The 19,005-nt window shown below is 40.4% G+C and overlaps 1 protein-coding gene across 1 annotated transcript in view; it reads left to right on the plus strand.

The window, feature by feature from the left end:
• The window catches only part of STARD3NL (STARD3 N-terminal like), a 92,009-nt gene extending 84,056 nt beyond the window's left edge, over positions 1 to 7,953 (plus strand). Inside the window, exon 10 of the mRNA XM_089687074.1 lies at positions 482 to 7,953. The gene's annotated coding sequence lies outside the window, so the exon portion shown is untranslated. The remainder of the gene's footprint in view (positions 1 to 481) is intronic.
• The last annotated feature ends 11,052 nt before the right edge of the window (positions 7,954 to 19,005 follow it).

Raw genomic sequence — 19,005 nt, forward strand, 5'->3', positions numbered from 1 at the left:
GCTCCACTCCATTCAACAGGGAATCTGTAAACAGATCCTCTACTGAATCAGAGCCGAATGGAACAGATAACAGTTTTGTGACATCCATGTTGTTGATTTTTTTTTTCCCACATTTTGACAGTGAGCTGTGGCAAATCAGTGATGGCGGAGTTTTGTCTGTTTACATCAGGCTACCTTTGATCCCTCATGTTTAGGTCTGGAAAAAAGAGAAACGTACACAGCCCTTTTCCATTTTTTTTCTATACTCTACCTATGGCATAGTCCAGTATTGAACTCTGTTGCCCTTCCTTGATGTGACTCACAGTAAACAGTACACAGTTTATTGAAGTCAAACCAGTTCAAAACACACTTTGCTCCTTTTATTGAATAAATTTGAGTTAGCTGAGAAATAAGAAAATCTGATTTTTGATATATTGTTAAGTGATTGTTTGGTGTGTTATGTAAAACATGTATGAATTAAGTTCTCTTTCTTTTCTCTCAGGGATATGTTTTTATGGCATGAATGAAATCGGGGCAACTGCAATCCTCATCAGCCCATCTAGCAGAGCACTATTTGCAGATGGAAAAATGAGATGTAGTCATCCAGCTGATTACACATCACAGATGCTGCTGTTCTGAAAGCCAAAATGGCTGCTAAAGTGGCCACCTTTAACACTGAAGTAGGCATGGGCTGCAATTAGCCATCTTCATCAAAGACAACTCTGCTGCATACTTTGACTGTTGGCACTGTAATGACACTAGCCGTTTTGTGCTGTCACTGTTTTCCGGAAGGAAATAGTTCAGTGGAACGGAAGATCGAATTCTCTGCTGGTATCTACTGTCTGATATTCCTGTGCCTTTGTGTTTATTATAATGCTGGCTCCCATGCCGTCCATAAAAACAGATTGTTTTGTGACATGCAGCTATGGAATGGAGATTTTTATACTACTTTGTCTACATGTTTACTGCTTGTGAGCTCAGTTGAGATTGGCATAATGTGAATATTTGGTAGCTATAGTGTCTGCTGCGCTTGGCAGTTATTATCACTTGTGTTTCGCAGATTTTTTATAGATGGTGCAGTGTCCACAAGGGCTTTCCCACTAACCAAGATTCAAGACTGGTTTGCATCACTATTTCCTTTTAGTAAACCTCCATTTACATAGCTGCTGTATTTATGATACATTTCTTTATGTATTCTCTCAAACCTATTTTAAAATATTCTAATTTCATCTGATTTTTTTCAAAACCATTTTTTATTTATTGAATTCATGCTTAAACACACTACCAAGGTTTGTGCAAGCATGGTTTACTCTGATTTCTATCCCTGGCCATACACTACTCAATTTCTTCTGGAGGTGCAAACTGTTTAAACTGCAATAACTAGGCAGGTTAGGGAGTATAAAGCTAACTGACACAGCGTAGAAGTCCTATAGATCTTTTACTGTCCTGGAAAACATTTAACAATTATCTGGAATTAAGTGCAGTTGAGCTGCCAACACTCAAGGTTTAAAGTATACTCATTAACATCGTATCATTTTAGCACATGCAATAGCTGATCTTAACTGATCTGATTAGGTCAGTGATTTAAAGTAATTTTATTACCTGCCTGGACAGCTAAGAGGTTTTGGGTGACATGCATACAACAAGGGAGCATGTCCAAACATGGGTTTCACTTAATTTCATGTGCTTTATGTGCTTTTAAAGCAGGACTGGGTAATCGCCAATCACCATGAAAACAGAAAAAACTCTGTTGACCGAGTCCAGGGCCATAGATTAAGGGGCACAGGGAATACTCCTGTAGCAGGCTTTGTTCTCAACAGGTCAGCAGGGAGGCTTGGGACCAGCAGGGGCTGCATGTGGGTGGGGTTCCTGTTACTTCGGCTGTATAAAGGCAGAATTCCGTAAGAGGCACATCTCCTCCAGACAGGACTGATACTGGGCCCAGGGGACATGTGTCCTGGACACTGCTTTGAAATCAGACTCAGATGACTGCTCACTCTTAGGACTTCTTGTTCCTTTGCATCAGCAATATTTGGCAATGAGCAGTGATACTCTGTTGGGGGGCCCACTACTAACAGTGTGCAGAGCCCATCACCCCAAATGGCTGCAGAGCATCAACCCTTCCCCAGCAAATGTGTTTTTAGGGCTCCCCAAAGCCACTAGCTCTACACAGTGCCAGCCCACATCACATAATACCCACCCGTCTACGGAACTACCTGCTGCTGACCATTTATGGCCAGAGACCTCTTTGCAAACCAAGCAAGTGCTACAGTGCAAGATGATCCTCTAGGAACCCAAATTGGAAAGAAAATGCCCCAGCTAATAGATGGCCTAGTCTGTAGCCTGCTGGTTCTTGGGAAGGTATGACCTCAGCCAGGGCCCGGATAGGTGGGTGCAGGAAGTACTCTATCAGACCCGGGCTCCATAATGGAGGGTCCCAGCAGGGCCTGCCTTTGGGCAGATAGGAACCTGTTTGGTAGGCTTTACTGGGTCCCATGGTTTCCAACGGTGGCCCTCACTGGATCATTGAGAGCAATGCTGGTGGGGAGGTGGGTACTGAATTGCCAGGACTATTGGTAAGTCAGCACTGCATGAGAATGTAGCAGCTAATGTGATTGTATTGATAACCAGTGTTGCTTGAGTTAGACTGAGCTAAATCATGCCAATGTGTACGAAAAAAAGGAAGTGTGACGAAGGCTCAGTTTTTCTCATGCAGTATCAATACAGTCACATTAGCTGCTATATTCTCACGCAGAGCTGGCTTCACTGGATAATAGCCCTGGCATTTTAGCCAAAATGAACTGTACAAACCTTTTCCTTTTATCTGATGTTTAAGTTTCTTGTATACAGTAGTTATATGCAGGTTGTGTAGGGCTGGCTCCTAGGTTTTCAAAGCTGGCTTATAGTTCTGGGTGAGATGTGTCCATGCCTGCTTTAATGTAACCTTGTCAACTCAAAGTTCTAGACATCTTCAGGTGCCTATGCTTACCCTGATTGTTGCGGCTCAGATCTGCCCCGCCTTCCCCTCAAAGTCGCTGTCAATTTTGTATTTTCCTAATCTCTATGTGTTATGATTCATTGTCTGCAAATGTGACCTTATGAATAGAACCAAATAAAAATTCCTGTAGCAAAAGTGGTTGGCCTATACCAAAAATTATCAGTGCTCTGAAGAACAGGAAATCTTTAAAACCTTAGGTCGATATTCACAAAATGCTTATAATCAGTGTAAGCTTTGTTTTGCATTATGTTTGTTTTCAGTTTCATTTTCAATTTTTGACTTAGGCAATGAAAGCAGCAGGGCTGCAAAAGAAAGCCTGCATGCTGCCAACTGTAACTGTAAGTGGGCACGTTTTCACAATAAAAGCCTTCTTGTGAGTGTCCAGTGTCTACAACACTGTCTATAGATGGCAACATATGGACAATGTAGCCACAGACCAATCCCTATCCTTTTCCTTTCAAAGTTTGCTGCCCGTCACTTCTGTTACCATAAGCAACGTTGAAGGAGGTAAGCACTGCTGTGGCACACAGGCAAGCCGTTGAAAAAAACACTTTCTTTTTAAAATGTGCCCATTTATATTTATTGTTCGACAGCATATCAGATGTCTTCCACAGCCTTGCATTTGTGACCAAAAGTACAGTTACCATTTCAGGAGTTAAGTTACCCAAAGCTGATATTTTGGTAATGGATCGGCAATAATGGCTTGAGTCTCAGTATCTCGAGCTTGCTCCTCTCCGCTCTTGTTGCTGGAGGAGTTAAATATAAGCTAGCACTCCTTTCTTCATCTTAAAAAAAATATTTTCTTTATTCAAAACCTGTTGTGAGAGAAATAGGGAGGCTGCCATTGCCTTCTACAAATGCTAATTGCTTGACTCTCATTTATTGACCATCTGGCTGAAATATTTTCTGTATCACTGACCCAAAACAAATATACATATCAGGAGTTCTCAAGAGCCAGGCCACAGGCGACCACCAGGCAACTTGCATTTTCTGAAGAAGTTCAGTGATAGCAGCCTACATATTTTTTTCAAGGACAGGTCCCATTTAATTATTTAATCCCAGCGAGAGACTGCTGTTATAAAAAGCCGTCCAAGGACCTGGATTTTTTACCTATTCTCCATCCTTTGAATGTATATGTAAGATACACAATTGCACACAATACACACCCACGAGGCGTTTCCAGAACCTGGAAGCAACATTTATCACATTGTCCCATGTGTTTGTTTTTTTTGCAAGATTAGAACTTCTTAGTAGCAAAAAATCATTAGTGTCTGGAACAATATTTAGTACAAAACTCCTTATATGCCAAGTCTGGAAGCCCTGTCTTAGGTCTGTAGTTAGCTATATTATCCTTGTTACATTTTATGTAATAGCTGCAACAAAAGCCTGGAACCGGGGATAGAAACTGGGGGGGGCTTATAATTCTGCCTGGTAAAACAAGTGTTATAGGTAGACTAGCTATTTAAATGTACCAATTACATCTACACCATATACTAGAGCTGTTTGGTGAATATGCTTGCTAAAGCATATAAATTAAGTTGTGCAGTTTTTTATAGTTTGTAAAATGCAATGCAATCAAAATTTCAGAATGTGTTTTGGTATGGCTTGCTGCACCTCTCTTTGTACATTTATGTGTGTATTCCAGAATACATATGTGCCCTACTATATACAGTGTCCTTTCAGTTTTGGAAGTTCCTCTTAATTCTCTGAAAATGTAGGTCTCAAAGACAAAACATAAAATAGTTCCTATTTAAGATGTATATTTATTCAATGTCTTAATTCTGTATATACAGTTATATATTTTAGCAATCAGAGATAGATCTGTTTATAGTTTTAATATAAAGGTCTATGAAGAATGTCTAAGTGTAATATATAATCACCCTGCAGATGTTTTACCTTGGAGGCTTGACTTATGAAGTCTTCGTTCTGTGACTTCCCACTCCCAATGTATATCTGCAGCTTGACAGCTAATACTTGTATACCGGTATTTAGACATGGTCATAGTACCATGGTAATGATGTGTTGAGATTAGTCATATATAGAATGTCATCCCACCATGTTGACAATTTTCCCAGGGGTTTAGCTGTTTCATACAAGCTTATATAATGAATCTCACATACAGTTTCTCCATAAGGCGGATGCCTTGTTTGCAAAATAGACCCTCAAGGTTTAATTTTCACGTTAAATAAATAATAATGAAACTAACGTTTGCTAATACAGTGGGAAAAAGAATTATTTAATCCCTGCAGGGTTTGTAAGTTTGTCCACTTGCAAAGAAATGAAGGGTTTATAATTTTTATCACAGATGTATTTTAAATGATAGAGACAGAATATCAACAAAAAAATCCAGAAAAAACACGATACAAATGTTATAAATGGAATTGCAGTTCATTTGTGGTGAAACCATTGTTGGCAAGCACAGAGGTAAGACATTTCTAATAGTTGGTTACCAGGTTTGCACGCATCTCAGGAGGGATTTTGGTCCACTTTTCTACAGATCTTCTCTAAATCCTTAAGGTTTCTTGGCTGTCGCTTGGCAACTCGAAGCCTCAGTTCTCTCCATAAATTTTCTATAGGATTAAGGTCTGGAGACTGGCTAGGCTACTCCATGACCTTAATGTGCTTCTTCTTGAGCCACTCCTTTACCTTGGTGGAAAGTTTTGGGTCATTGTCATGCTGGAAGGCCCATCCACATCCCATCTTCAGTGTTCTGGCTGAGAGAAGAATGTTCTCATCCAATATTTTACAATACATGGCCCCGTGCATTGGCCCTTCAGTGCGGCAAAGTTGGTCTGTACCTTTAGCAGGGAAACTACCTCAAAGCATAATGTTTCCACATCTGTGCTTGACTGTAGGGATGATGTTCTTAGGGTCATAGTCAGCATTTTTCTTCTTCCAAAAACTGCAAGTTAATGCCAAAAATCTAAATTTTGGTCTCATCTGACCACAGCACTTTCTCCCAATCTTTCTCTGAATCATTTAGATGTTCGTTGGCAAACTTCAGACGGGCCTATACATGTGCGTTCTTGAGGAGGGGGACCTTGCAGGCGCTGCAGGATTTCAATCCATGGCAGCATATTGTGCTATCAATGGTTTGTTTGGTGACTGTGGTCCGAACTGCCTTGACGTCATTCACAAGCTCTTCCCATGCAGTTCTAGGCTGATCCATCACTTTTCTCATGATCATCCTTACCCCATGTGGCGAAATCTTGCATGGATTTCCAGACCGAGGGTGATTGATGGTTATTTTGTATATTTTCCCATTTGCGAATAATCATGCCAACAGTTGTCTGCTTCTCACCAAGCTTCTTGCTGATTTTCTTGTAGCCCATTCCAGCCTTGTGTAGGTCTACAATCTTGTCCCTGACGTCCTTTGACAGCTCTTTGGTCATTTGCCCATGGTGGTGAGGTTTGAATGGAAGAAAGAGATTCTGTGGACAGGTGTCTTTTATACACATAACTAGTTGTTGTTAGGAGCACCTTCTTAAATTGACAGAACTAATCTGTGTACCACATGAGCACATAACCAATCTGGGAGCCAGAATTATTGTTGGTTGGTAGGGGATCAAATACTTATTTTACTCACTGTAATTGCAGAAGAGATATCAATTTATAACACTTGTATCATGTGTTTTTTTCTCGATTTTTGGTTGAAATTCTGTCTCTATCCTTTCAAATATACCCATGATAACAATTATAGACCTTTCATTTCTTTGTAAGTGGGCAAACTTACAAAATTTGCAGGGGATCAAATAATTATTTTCCCCACTGTAATTGCAGAAAAGATATCAAATTGCTATCCATTCATTGCTTTGCTTTTCAGTCTCTGGCAATCAAGAATTCTTTCTTTTTACTGTATATTAGTTAGGAATTCATGGATTTGTGAGGAATTCCAACATTGTTTGAAACAAAATTAGTCTGCAAGACAGTTACTAAGAAAGACCTTTACAGTAGATCTCCACAAGAACGAAGATATGTTTTGCATGTGTGTGTGTCAACTGACATTTATTGTTAGGTCGGGTGATTTTTAATGACCTCTAAAGGGAGGACTTTTGTTTAACTGTGAACGTGTGTTAACAAATGCTATTTAATATAATTACTATACAGGGATTTTTTCTAATTTTTCTTGCTGTATCTGTACAGTACTTGCCCTGCATTTCTTACCCTTCCTGCAAGTGCATTGCAGTCCGCATTTACCTGACAGTTGATGTTTTTCATTATTATTGGTTTGAGCATCAATTTATTTCAGTGTAATTTTAATACATCCTTCACAACTGCACATACTACTTTTTATTTTACTCCCCTGTCAGTATGTTTATCTGCTAGAAGTTAGGTAAGGGAGTCCAACTTAAGACTGGAGTTTCTATGTGGAGCTTACACAAAGTTGAGGACTCTCTCCCCATCCTCATGTGACAGCACTGGGCCAATCACCAAGCATCGGGGTTGTCACATGAAAGGAAGGGGAGTGAATCAAATACTCTTGTACATCTAGTATTACTGGGAATTTTTTTCTGTTCTAGCAGCTGAACAGACTGAAGGAAAGGTAAGTTGTTCTGAGAAGAGGGGTATTTAAGTGAATATGTTGCTTTAACCTACATTTCTAAGGCACTACTTTGCTTTAGGGGTTCTTTGACACCAGTGCAGTATACCAATAGGCACTAAATTCCCAACAGATTCGGGCCAATGACGCCATCTATGTCAGCACTGTAAACAAGTCTTTATATTTTTCTCAGTGCCTTGCTCCCTGTGGAATTTTAAAAGTAGTACATCTCTTATGCTCGAACAACCAATGGTCCGCACACTAGTGTGAATAAGCCCTGTTTGTAGTCCCTTTTTTTTTTTTTACCGTATACTGTATATGTTCATGCCACATGAGATAACTGGTAATCTGTAATTATGGGTACTTTTGTAAATATTTGTATATATACAGATCAGAGAGCACCAATTATTGCTTAATAAAAATGCTTTTAATTTACTGACAAGTCTTTACAAGTCCTTATTTTTAAATTCTAATGCTTCATATTTATGGAAAGAAAAGGTTCATATACTATTCAAATGATTGCTCGTATTAGTTATGCAGTTGTTTTCTACATGTAGCATATCTTGAAAAGATGGGCTAGAAAGGTCAGATTCATAATCACTAGGTACAAAAGAGATTGCACTGATGCCAGTCTGGTAAATATCATCTGGGAAAAATAAAGCACTTATATGAACTTTGGGAAAGGAGTCTAGACTGGATAATTCATAAAGCTACACATGGGTTAGTATATTTACAGCAAATGTGTAGCCTTTACACATATCCCTTTCTCCATAGATTTTATCCAGCTTTTCTTACTGGCAGGACAGTTTTAATTAGGAATGAGGTCAAAAACATACAGAAGGGAGGTAAAAAATAAAATTGTGGGTTGCTGCTAGAATAGAAATAGAGGGAAAAATATTCCAACTGGTACTCTTGTTTATGTATTTATTACAGGTAATTATTTAGCACCAATTTATGCAGCGCTTTACTATCTATTGTACATTCACATCAGTCCCTAACCCTCAAGGGCGTACAATCTAAGGTCCCTAACTTACCTTCATACATACACATACTAGGGCCAATTAACCTACCAGCATGTCTTTGGAGTGCAGGAAGAAATTGGAGTACCGGGAGGAAACCCATGCAGGCACAGGGAGAGCATGCATAGTTCAGGCAGGTGGTTACATGGTTGGGATTCGAACCACCTTGTTCTGGTGACATCTGTCTAATAAGGAGCTTTTGTTACTTTGAGTAGATTTCTTCTCACTTCTTCTACTTGCAGAACAGAAAGCTGAATGAAATCTCCCCAATAGGACTCACATGATCACAAAAAGAACTGGGGGTTTTAATCATTCCTTATGCTATCCAAAATGAAAAAAAGATTTGGCTTTATAGGTACTTTGAATAACTGAATACATACAGACATAACCACAAATATATGGAACAGAAGCAACAGATAACATATACTTTATGCTGAATGTACACTAATGCATTGTGTATTTACGGCCTTATCTTGTACTTGAAGAAGAACATGGCAGACCAAAATAAGATGATCTTCACAAGTAATATACAGTAGGAGAGATATGCTGCTCGGTAGCTCAAAGGACTGATGAGTACAACACCTGAAAAAATTATAATTCAAAAAGGAACTGTTAACTTGTGAAATAATTGTAAACAAACCACTACCTGTTCAAAACAAATTGAAATTGTATTCACAATTGCACAATGTTTGGAAGCCAAAAAGGATTCTGGTGCATGAGCAGCAAAGCATGTTATATTGGACTTCTACCTGTAAACCCTACCTGTGCTGTCATTCGTGGCCATGGCTGTCAATCACCGGGTCCCAGCCGGTAATTACTCGCCGGCGCCTGGTGATTACTGAGCATCTCCAACAGAGGGGGGGGAGAACTGTAGAGAACTGATTGTAAACAAAACAGTTCTCTCCCCTGTCAGCTCCTGCACACTGCTTTGCATGGCTGTGCATAGCACAGCCATGCAAAGCAGTGTGCTTACAGTGAAGCGCACACACACAGCCCCACAGTAAAACACACCGAGCACACAGTTAACCCTTTGATCGTCCCACGTTTTAACCTCTTCCTGCCCAGTGCCATTAGTACAGTGTCAGTGCTTTTTATTAGCAGTGATCATTGTATTGATGTCACTGGGGATGTCAGTCACACCAAGTCACTTCCCCCCAGTGTCAAAATTCCCACCGCAGTCCCGCTATAAGTCGCTGATCACCGCCATTACTAGTAAAAAAAAAAAAATCCCAGTATACTGTATATATCGCCATTTGTAAAGGCTATAACTTACACGTAAACCAATTAATTTACATGTATTAGGATTTTTTTTTAGCAAAGACATGTAGCAGAATACATTTTGACCTAAATTTATGATGAAATTAGATTTTTTTTTTACTGGACATGTTTAATAGCAAAAAGTAATATTGTTTTTTTCCTCAAAATTGTCGGTCTTTTTTTTTTTTTCAAGCGCAAAGAAAAAACGCATGGACAATCAAATACCACTGAAAGAAAGCTCTATTTGTGGGGAAAAAAAGGACAGAAATTTAATTTGGGTGCAGCGTTGCATGACCATCCAATCAGTGATCACATGATTGGGACCTCGCACAGAGGTCCCGTACAATGATCGGTGTTCCACTGTGTCCAGAGGACACAGCGGGCACCAGAACGCGGTGCTGTGCTCTTCCAGGGAGCATGCATAAGCAGGGGGTGGGGAGGCCGTTTATAAACAGCCACCCAACCCTGCACTGCCACCGTCCGGCCGTTTATATACAACTGCTGGATGGGAGGTGGTTAAATAACAGAAACACACAGTATAGACATACATTCCTGCAAGGTCCCAATAGGCATCAAGAAAAATGTATACCTGCATCCTGCTTAACTAGGCCTCCAGCCGCAACATCACCGACTCGGAGAACCACTGCAGATACCCCCACCAGCACAACTGGAAGCCGTACCTCAGACGGGTTCCTACAAAGTGCCTTTTCTTGTGCCCACCTTAACCAACGAGGACCTTGCACCCCGCCAAACATCCCTTAGCACCAATATGGCACAACCACCACCCATACAAACTATAAAACAACGGGCGGGTGGGAAGTTTGCCCTGTGAAAACTTTCTCCAGACTGAAACACCCTGTAAGACCACCCCTCGTAGCTCCGCCCACTCCTTCTTTAACTATCCTGACTCCCCCTTATGCTAATGGGACTCTGCCTCTCCCAAACCCCTTTAACCCCTGTCATGCCGGCCCTTCGTTCAGGTCTTCTTTTTTCTTACTTCGGGCCTTCCTTTACCCTCTTAGTGATCCTGGTGCTGATGAATGACACAATTGCTAAAGCGACATGACCATGGTACTGATCATATGACTATAGCAGACAGAACCTTCTACTTAGCACATTGCAAGCAGAAACTGAAGGGAGTTCACATGTGCAATGTATATTGATGCTGTGCAGAGAACTTTTTTTTTTTTCAGCAAGCATGACAATAAACCTATTTACCACTCAGCACTACACCCCCAATACTTATGTTCAATAGAATTACTTCTATGCCTTGATAGCTTACAAATGATTAGTATTTGGGAAAGAAACACATCAAAAATGTAAAAGAATGAGAGCTGAATAAAACAATGTGCAAAAAAGATATTACCTGTAGACTTGTGCTTGTAAAAACATCTTCTGTACCCATTATTTTCTTCAGGGTAATCTGTGGAAATGTATTACAGTATGTCTTAGGGAGTATAAGATTAAAAGGTTCAAGAATATTATTTTAGGACATTTTTGTTGAAGCTTTACTTTACTAGATTTTTGCTACCAGTATCTCTACAGTCAAGGATAAGATTTTAGATTATCTTTAACCACTTCCAGTCCGGACACTTTCACTTCCTTCCTGTCCAGGCCAATTTTCAGCTTTCAGTGCTATCACACTTTGAATGCCAATTGCAACACTGTACCCATATGAATTTTTTTAGCATATATTTTGAGAGAGATAAAACTTTTTTTTGGTGGTATTTATTCACCATTGGGATTTTTATTGTTTTGCTATATAAATGAAAAAGTCCAAACATTTTGAAAAAAAGTGTTTTTCTTATACAATTTTGCAAATAAATAATATTTCTTCATAAATCTTGGGCAAAATGTATTCATCTATCTTTTTAGTTAAAAAAAATAATCCAAATTAGTTTATAACCAAAAATGATAATTTTTTAAAACTTGTTTGACATTTTTATTTATTTTTTTTACTTTTATTTATTTATTTTTTTAGCACACCGTCACCCCAGCAGTACAGTGTCACCATAGTGACCAGGAGCGGACTGACCATTCAGAAACGCGGGAACTGCCCAAGGGCCCAGGGGCTTTTTAGGGGGAGGTTGAGTGTTGGCAAGGACACAGGGGCCCCATGATCCCCTATTGCCCAGGGACCCCATGAGTTGTCAGTCCACCCCTGATAGTGACACTGTACTACTTGTGGGGTTGATGAAGATTTTTTTTTGTTTTTTTACACTGATTACTTTTACACTCATAAAGGCTGTAAAAACAATCATTTCTCCTCTCTGGCTGCATTGAGAAATACTGTGAGAGCTGTGATTGGTCACAGCTTGTCACATGGTACAAGGCTGTTGTGAATAGACTTGTACCATGTGACCTCTGTGATCATTCAAAGATTTCACTAGTAGTAAGCAATGATGTCAGGAAGTGACGTCTTGCTTACTACTATTCATGTGATCACTGATTGGCCAATCAGTGATCACATGAATTGGGACCTCACACAGAGGTCTTGTACAGTGATCGGTGTTCCGCTGTGTCCTCCAGACACATCGCGGTGCCACGCGCTCCCAGGGAGGTCACACAGGCAGTTAATGCGGGGGCCGTTTATAAATGGCAACCTGCTCCGGCACTGCTCTCGTCCGGCCGTTTATGTACATGGGCCGGGTGGGAAGTGGTTAAGCTAGCTGAAAAATACACAGTTGAACTAAACATTGCTGCTGCTTTACCTGCCAGAAGATTTGCAAATCTTTTTTGTGTGTCAGTTTTGTGATCCAAGCACTCCTGCTAGGCAGCATGGCCTGGTGGACCTGTACTGCAGCCCCAGCACAGCTATGTCAAAAATAGCCCTCCTCCCCCAATGGACAGTGGAGGGTCCTCAGCACACCGATAAGAGCATCACTCTGCTTGCTCTGTATGTACAGAGGTGAGGGGGAAGGGATACTGTAAAGCTCTACACGGTGTTACAGAATCAGCTTGATTTTCTGGGATGGCAGACTTTAGCAGTGTATTTTTGATATCACCTCTGCTTTTAGTTTATCACAGTCTGCTTTTATTGGATTTCATTTGAAAAAAAAAATCAGCAATTTTAGCAGCGTCATGTGTGTTTTCATCAAGCAGCACTATAATTTTTTTGCAACGTACACCAATGCATTACACGCAGCCAGCACTATCTATTTATTCAACCAGTCCTGTCTTTTCAGAAAATACAGTTTGGGGATATTTTGCAAACTCTCAAAACTTTAAGAAAAAAATCGTATATCATGATAAAAATTTATAACATTTTATTTATATTAAAAATAGCAGAATAGGTCCAGCCACCTGAGATTAAAAGTGATGAACAGGGTCCTTCAGTGAAATTGTTAAAGCTGTATGTGGCTTATAAAGGGGCCTCAGGTTATTCTACAAATAACTTTGCTTACAGATAGCAGCAGCACCCCAATCTACTATTATGTGATTCATATCAGTTAAAAGAGTTAATTTCAGCAAAGACACATTTGTTTTACCTCAAGCAATAATAGGCCTATTTTGACCAGTGGAAATAGCAGCTGCAACATACCTAAATACACAGTGCAAAGCCACATGAAGGTATCTTTCTAACAAATACAGTATATTAAAGTATATTAAAGGCAGAAGGTTTTTTACCTTAATGCGTTCCATGTACAGTTGTACAGTTGATAGGTGCGGACAGGATAGGCTTCTCTGAAAAGAATGCTTTTTAGGGATTCAGCGAAAAGTGGACAGAGTAGAAGATAGTTGGGCAGATTGGGGTAGAGAGTTCCATAGGATGGGGAAGGCTCGAGAGAATTCCTGGGGGTGAGCATGACAGGAGATGACAAGCGATCTAGAGAACAGGAGGTCTTGGAAGGAACAAAGAGAATGATATTGTTAGTATTTTGAGGATAGGTTACTGATGTAGCTGGGTGCTGAGTTGTGGATGGCTTTGTAAGAAGTTGTTAGTATTTTGAATTTAATTCATTGGGTGAGTGGAAGAAGTCAGTCGAGAGATTGGCAGAGAGGAGTAGCAGACACTAAATGGTTGGTAAGGTGGATAACACCTGGCATGTGGAGACCGGTTGATAATTGTGCCATTGAGCTTAACAGAAAAGTCAGGGGAAGAGGTACATGGGGGAGGAAATATTCTGAGATCGGTTTTGGATAGACTGAGTTTGAGGAAGTGGCGTGACATCTAGACTGATATGTCTGTTAGTAAATTAGTGATGCTTTTGCAGACTGATGGAGTGATCTGAGGAGTAGAGAGATAGATTTCAGCGTAGAAATGGTATTGGAAGCCGTGTGAGGCTATCAACTGACCCAGGGAGGAGGTGTGGATCAAGAATAGGAGAGTTCCAAGAACAGAATCTTGGGGGACCCTGACAGAGAAAGGAAGTGGAGAGAAGCAAAATTGTAAGTGATGCTGGAGATGCAGTGGGATGGTTAGGATGAGAGCCAGCGAACAGTACAATCACTGAGACCAAAGAAGTGGAGTAGTCCACTGTGTCAGAGGTAGCAGAGAGGTCCAAGAGTAGGAGTACAGAATAGTATCCATTGGTTTTAACCGTTAATAAATCATTTGAGAGTTTTAGGAGAGCAATTTTTGTGGAATGTTGAGCGTGAAATCCAGACTGAAGGGGATCAAGGGGATATTTTCAGTAAGATGGTCACTCAGTTGGTTATAGAGCAGATGTCCATGGAATTTGAAAGAAAAGGGGAGCAAGGAGATGGGGCCTAGGTTGTTAAGATTGGTAGGGGTCCAATGAGGGCTATTTAGGTATGGGGGGTAACTAGTGCATGTTTTAAAGAGTTGGAGAAGATACCAGAAGAGAGGGAGAGATTGAAGATGTGAGTTAGAGAGTGTAGGACAGAGCTAGAGGATGACTGTAGCAATTGCGAAAGAACAGGTTCCAGGGGTAGGTGGTTAGGTGGACTTTAGAGATACGTTTAGCAACCTCGTCTCTAGTAGCAGGGTTTAATGAGGGAAATAATGATTGTACCTGAGGACATGGAGAGGTAAGTAGGGGAGGAATTTGTACATTGGAGATCTCTTTACAAATTGTATCAATATCTTTTGAAAGTGATTGGTGATCTCCTGGGCAGGGAGTGAGTTAGTGGTTGAAGGCAATGGAAGAAAAATATATGCTTCTACGACCTCTGCTTTTAACATCTAGTGTAAGGAGTGCTGGCTGTTTCTTTATATCAATTATGAAACCAATCATTTGAGGTTCTGAAAGATTGGTTGAGAGATGACATAAGCACGCTGGCAACGGTGGCTGTTATCACTGGAGGCATGCCTTGAATGTAGCATGCATGGCACATGTACTAGTAGGCAGAATGTACTGTAAATAATAACCTGGAGATGCCCAACAGTATTGGTATGTTTGATTAAGGTTTTAATATTTGATTGTTTCTACCGTAAACATTATTTTGGGAATTAATTAAATCAGTAGGTTTAGTTCTGTTTTAAGTGTGAAAGCCAAAATTCACCCACTGCTAATTCATTTAAGACTCTTCAAGTGGTTGTAAAGTCTGAAGATGTTTTTGCCTTCATGCATTCTATGTGCACAGGAGCCTTGGCTGTCCCAGGTCTCTCTTTCTCACTGGCTGAGACACAGCAGCAGGAGCCACTGGCTCCCATTGATGTCAATCACAGCCAGTGAGGCAATGAGGAGAGAGAGCAGGGCGGGGCTGAGCTGCAGCTCTATGTTTCTTATGGATTCACAGAGCGGGGCTCGGTAGCGAGCAAGCACCAGTGCCCCTATAGTAAGTGGCTTGCTATTGGCACTGATCAAGGGGAAGGAGCCAGTAGAGCTGGTGGGGGACCCTAGAAGAGGAGGTTTGAAGCTGCTGTGTGCAAAACCATTGCACAGAGCAGGTTAGTATAACATGTTTATTATTAAAAAAAGAACCTTTAGAATCACTTTAAGGCTAATTTGAATCCTGGATATTTTCTGCAAATTTAACATCAGTCCCTATTAGCAGGGAGTTTGCTGGTAGAAGCAGAAAGAGTTTCTCTCCTCTTTTTTGTTGCTCTTCATTCACTATACTGTCAAAGACTGAGGCAGTCCTTGAGCATGGAGTATCTCTGTAACTGTAGGGGAGAAAAAAAATCAAAACCTGAATATTCTGCCAGAAAGAAATGTGCCAGAAAAACTGGCTGCAGCAGTTGCAACAGAAGACTTTAATAGAAGACACGTGAACTAACTTTACTATGTTAAAAATGAAGTGGCCCCTAGTCTAGGGGGTTACATATCAGAAATAATTATGAATTTATAGCAACATTTTTTCAAATACACTCTATATTATATATCTATTATAAATTGTGTTCTATGCTGGGTAGCTAAGTATTTAAAGTAATCATTGTGGAAATGTTTTATATTATAAATCCAGCTTTATGTCATCCTGATGAGTTATGCTCACCGAAATAATTTGTGGATGCTTTGGCCCATGATTGAGAAGAGTTTATGCCTTCATGCTTGTAATTGCATATAAAAGTCTTCTTTAGATTAGTTTTTTTTACTGCAATCCAGCTGTTCACAGAATATGTTTGAGTGGTAGCATCAAATATAGCATCCCCCTGCTCTGCCTCCAGTTCTTCTTCACTTCCTTCTTCATTCCAGGTCACTGTGATCACATCAGGGAAGAAGTTCTGCAGGGAACACACATATATCTCTTCTCCTGTTCTGGCCACATCTTCTTTGGAAAGCTTCAAGATGGTTACAGTGGGAGGCTTCACTGACTGTGAATCATCTGAATAGAAATGATTTTTAGAACATTTTCAGTTACAAGCAAACCTCTTTTAGCAAGTTCCAACATTTATAACATGAGTTTTAAACAGATCTGAAGTATAAGATTCATGATTATTAAATCGGTAGTAAACCACCACAAACATAATAATAAAAAGAAATCTGGCCCCTGCAGGTTTAACCCATAATGTACTAGTATGCATCCCATACTAGCACATTATGACAGACTTATCTGGACACGGAGCCCCCCGGCACAGTGCTGTCATGGCTTCCAGGTGTATCCATCTTCACCCAATCTTCCTTCCGGGTTTGTAGACTCCAGCTGTATGGATGGCCGGGGCCACGATGATGGTGCTCCCACACATTTGGGCAGGAGCCATGACACGGTGCTCAGAAGATACGTACAGAGTACATGCGCCAATTACATCTCCAGCTGCATGCTGTGTGAATATTTCCTAAACAGTGCAAGTTTAGAAGATATTCACTGTACCTACAGGTAAGCCTTGGTATAGGCTTACCTGTAGGTAAAAGTTAAAAAGTGGACTTTACATCCATTTTAATATTTTTAAGGAAGTCTAACATGATATCTCCCCATCTTTATTGAAGCCCTGGAGGTGCCATTGAACCAATATTAGTCAAAAAAGGTCTAGAATGGCCCATTCTTCCAATACCCTGACCCGTTATCAATTACACAGGTCTGTGACTAAAAAGCTGTTTGATTATTTTCATCTAATTTCCATGTATTTTGGTTTGCTGAAAACAAATAAAATATTGAAAAAACTCCTAGACGTCATGATTTGCCACAAAATGCAAAACTGTCTTCAAATTTATCAAATGTTTAAAATGTTTGGTATTTTTTTTATATTATGGGCTTTTAACCAAATTTAAAGTCCAAATTACTATTAATTAATTCACATAAGTGCATTTAAGATATAAAATGCCCAAAAAAACTTAAAGGGGTTGTCCGAGTTATGTAAAAAGAAATATAGCAGTGTAAATCTGATGGTCAGCAATATATACATAAGCTAAGCAAGTTTTAGGGAAAAAAAATTCTATTTCCTCATTTCCCTCGTTCTCTTCTGGCCCTTTGTTGTTATTTGCAGGTAAACAATCTCTACCTCTCCCCCCCGGCAAAGGGGGTGAATACAAGTGCTGCTCTGAGTGACATGTCTGACTACTGGGATACTCAGCAGCATGCTGTATGTGTAAGCCTCAGCCCTGAGTCTGTGCTTCTAATGGTAGAAGGGGTTAATCTTTCCTGAAGAATCCAGTGAGGGGGAGACACAGGGCAGATAGCAGCAGCTCTGGTCAGTGCAGGGGGGCGTGGCCAGCACTGTGACATCTCGTGTACAGACACAGAGCTGCTCTCTCCTGCATCCCCACTTGTGCACGAGTCATCATCAGGTTCTTGGTTCTAGGCTGTTCACACTTTTTCATCGCAGTTCATGTTAGCTCGTCATTCTTCAACCGTTATGTTATGGCTCCACGAAAGTGTATTAATTCGCCAGACAGTTTCTGTTTCATCTGTGGTGAATATACAGTGTTGAAGCAACAACAGAATATTACATACTTTGTGAAAAAAGTATACTTTGCATACTTTGGACTAAAAATTGGAGATCAAGATAACGTTTGGGCGCCTCATAAAGTGTGCAAACGGTGTGCTGAGGACCTCCGAAACTGGTTCAAGGGTAAGAAAAAATGTTTCCATTATGGGATTCCTATGGTATGGCGAGAGCAAAAGAACCATAGTGACGACTGTTACTTTTGTTCATGCAATGTGAAAGGGTTTAATTCCAAATGGAAGCATTCCATTTCATACCCCAGTCTTCACTCAGCAATTCGTCCCATCCCCCATGGCACAGATATATCAGTACCCAAGCCCCCTGCTACCTTGGAAGAGATACCTAGCTCCGATGATGGTGAAGTCATACCTGAACCAGATGACGAATCAAGTTCTGACTTTGAAGATGATACAAGACCAAAATTGTTTTCTCAGGAGGAGATGAATGATTTGGTAAGAGACTTGATTTTTCCAAAGATGCTGCTGAGTTACTCGGATCAAGGCTGAAAAGCAGGAATTTATTGTTGCCAGGAGTGTCATCTACATGGTTCAGACATCGTGAAAAGGAGTTCGTTCCTTACTTCGCCCAGGAAGACAAGTTGGTATATTGCATCGATGTCGAAGGTCTGATGGGTCAGTTTAAAATACAATATGATTCAGAGCAATGGCGTCTTTTTATAGATTCTTCAAAAAGAAGTCTCAAAGCAGTTTTACTCCACAACGGTGGTTTTTACGCTTCCATACCTGTAGGTCACTCCGTACACTTGAAGGAAACCTATGAAAACTTGGAATTGGTGCTTCGTAAACTTAAATATGAAGACCATGGTTGGCAAGTGTGTGGGGACTTGAAGGTCTTGTGCATGCTGCTCGGGCAACAAGCTGGGTATACCAAATACCCTTGTTTTCTGTGTCTATGGGACAGTCAA

This window comes from Staurois parvus, unplaced genomic scaffold, assembly GCF_062004578.1.
Source record: "Staurois parvus isolate SC_StPar_1 unplaced genomic scaffold, SC_StPar_1.0 ptg000020l, whole genome shotgun sequence".
In the NCBI taxonomy this organism is placed as follows: Eukaryota; Metazoa; Chordata; class Amphibia; order Anura; family Ranidae; genus Staurois; species Staurois parvus.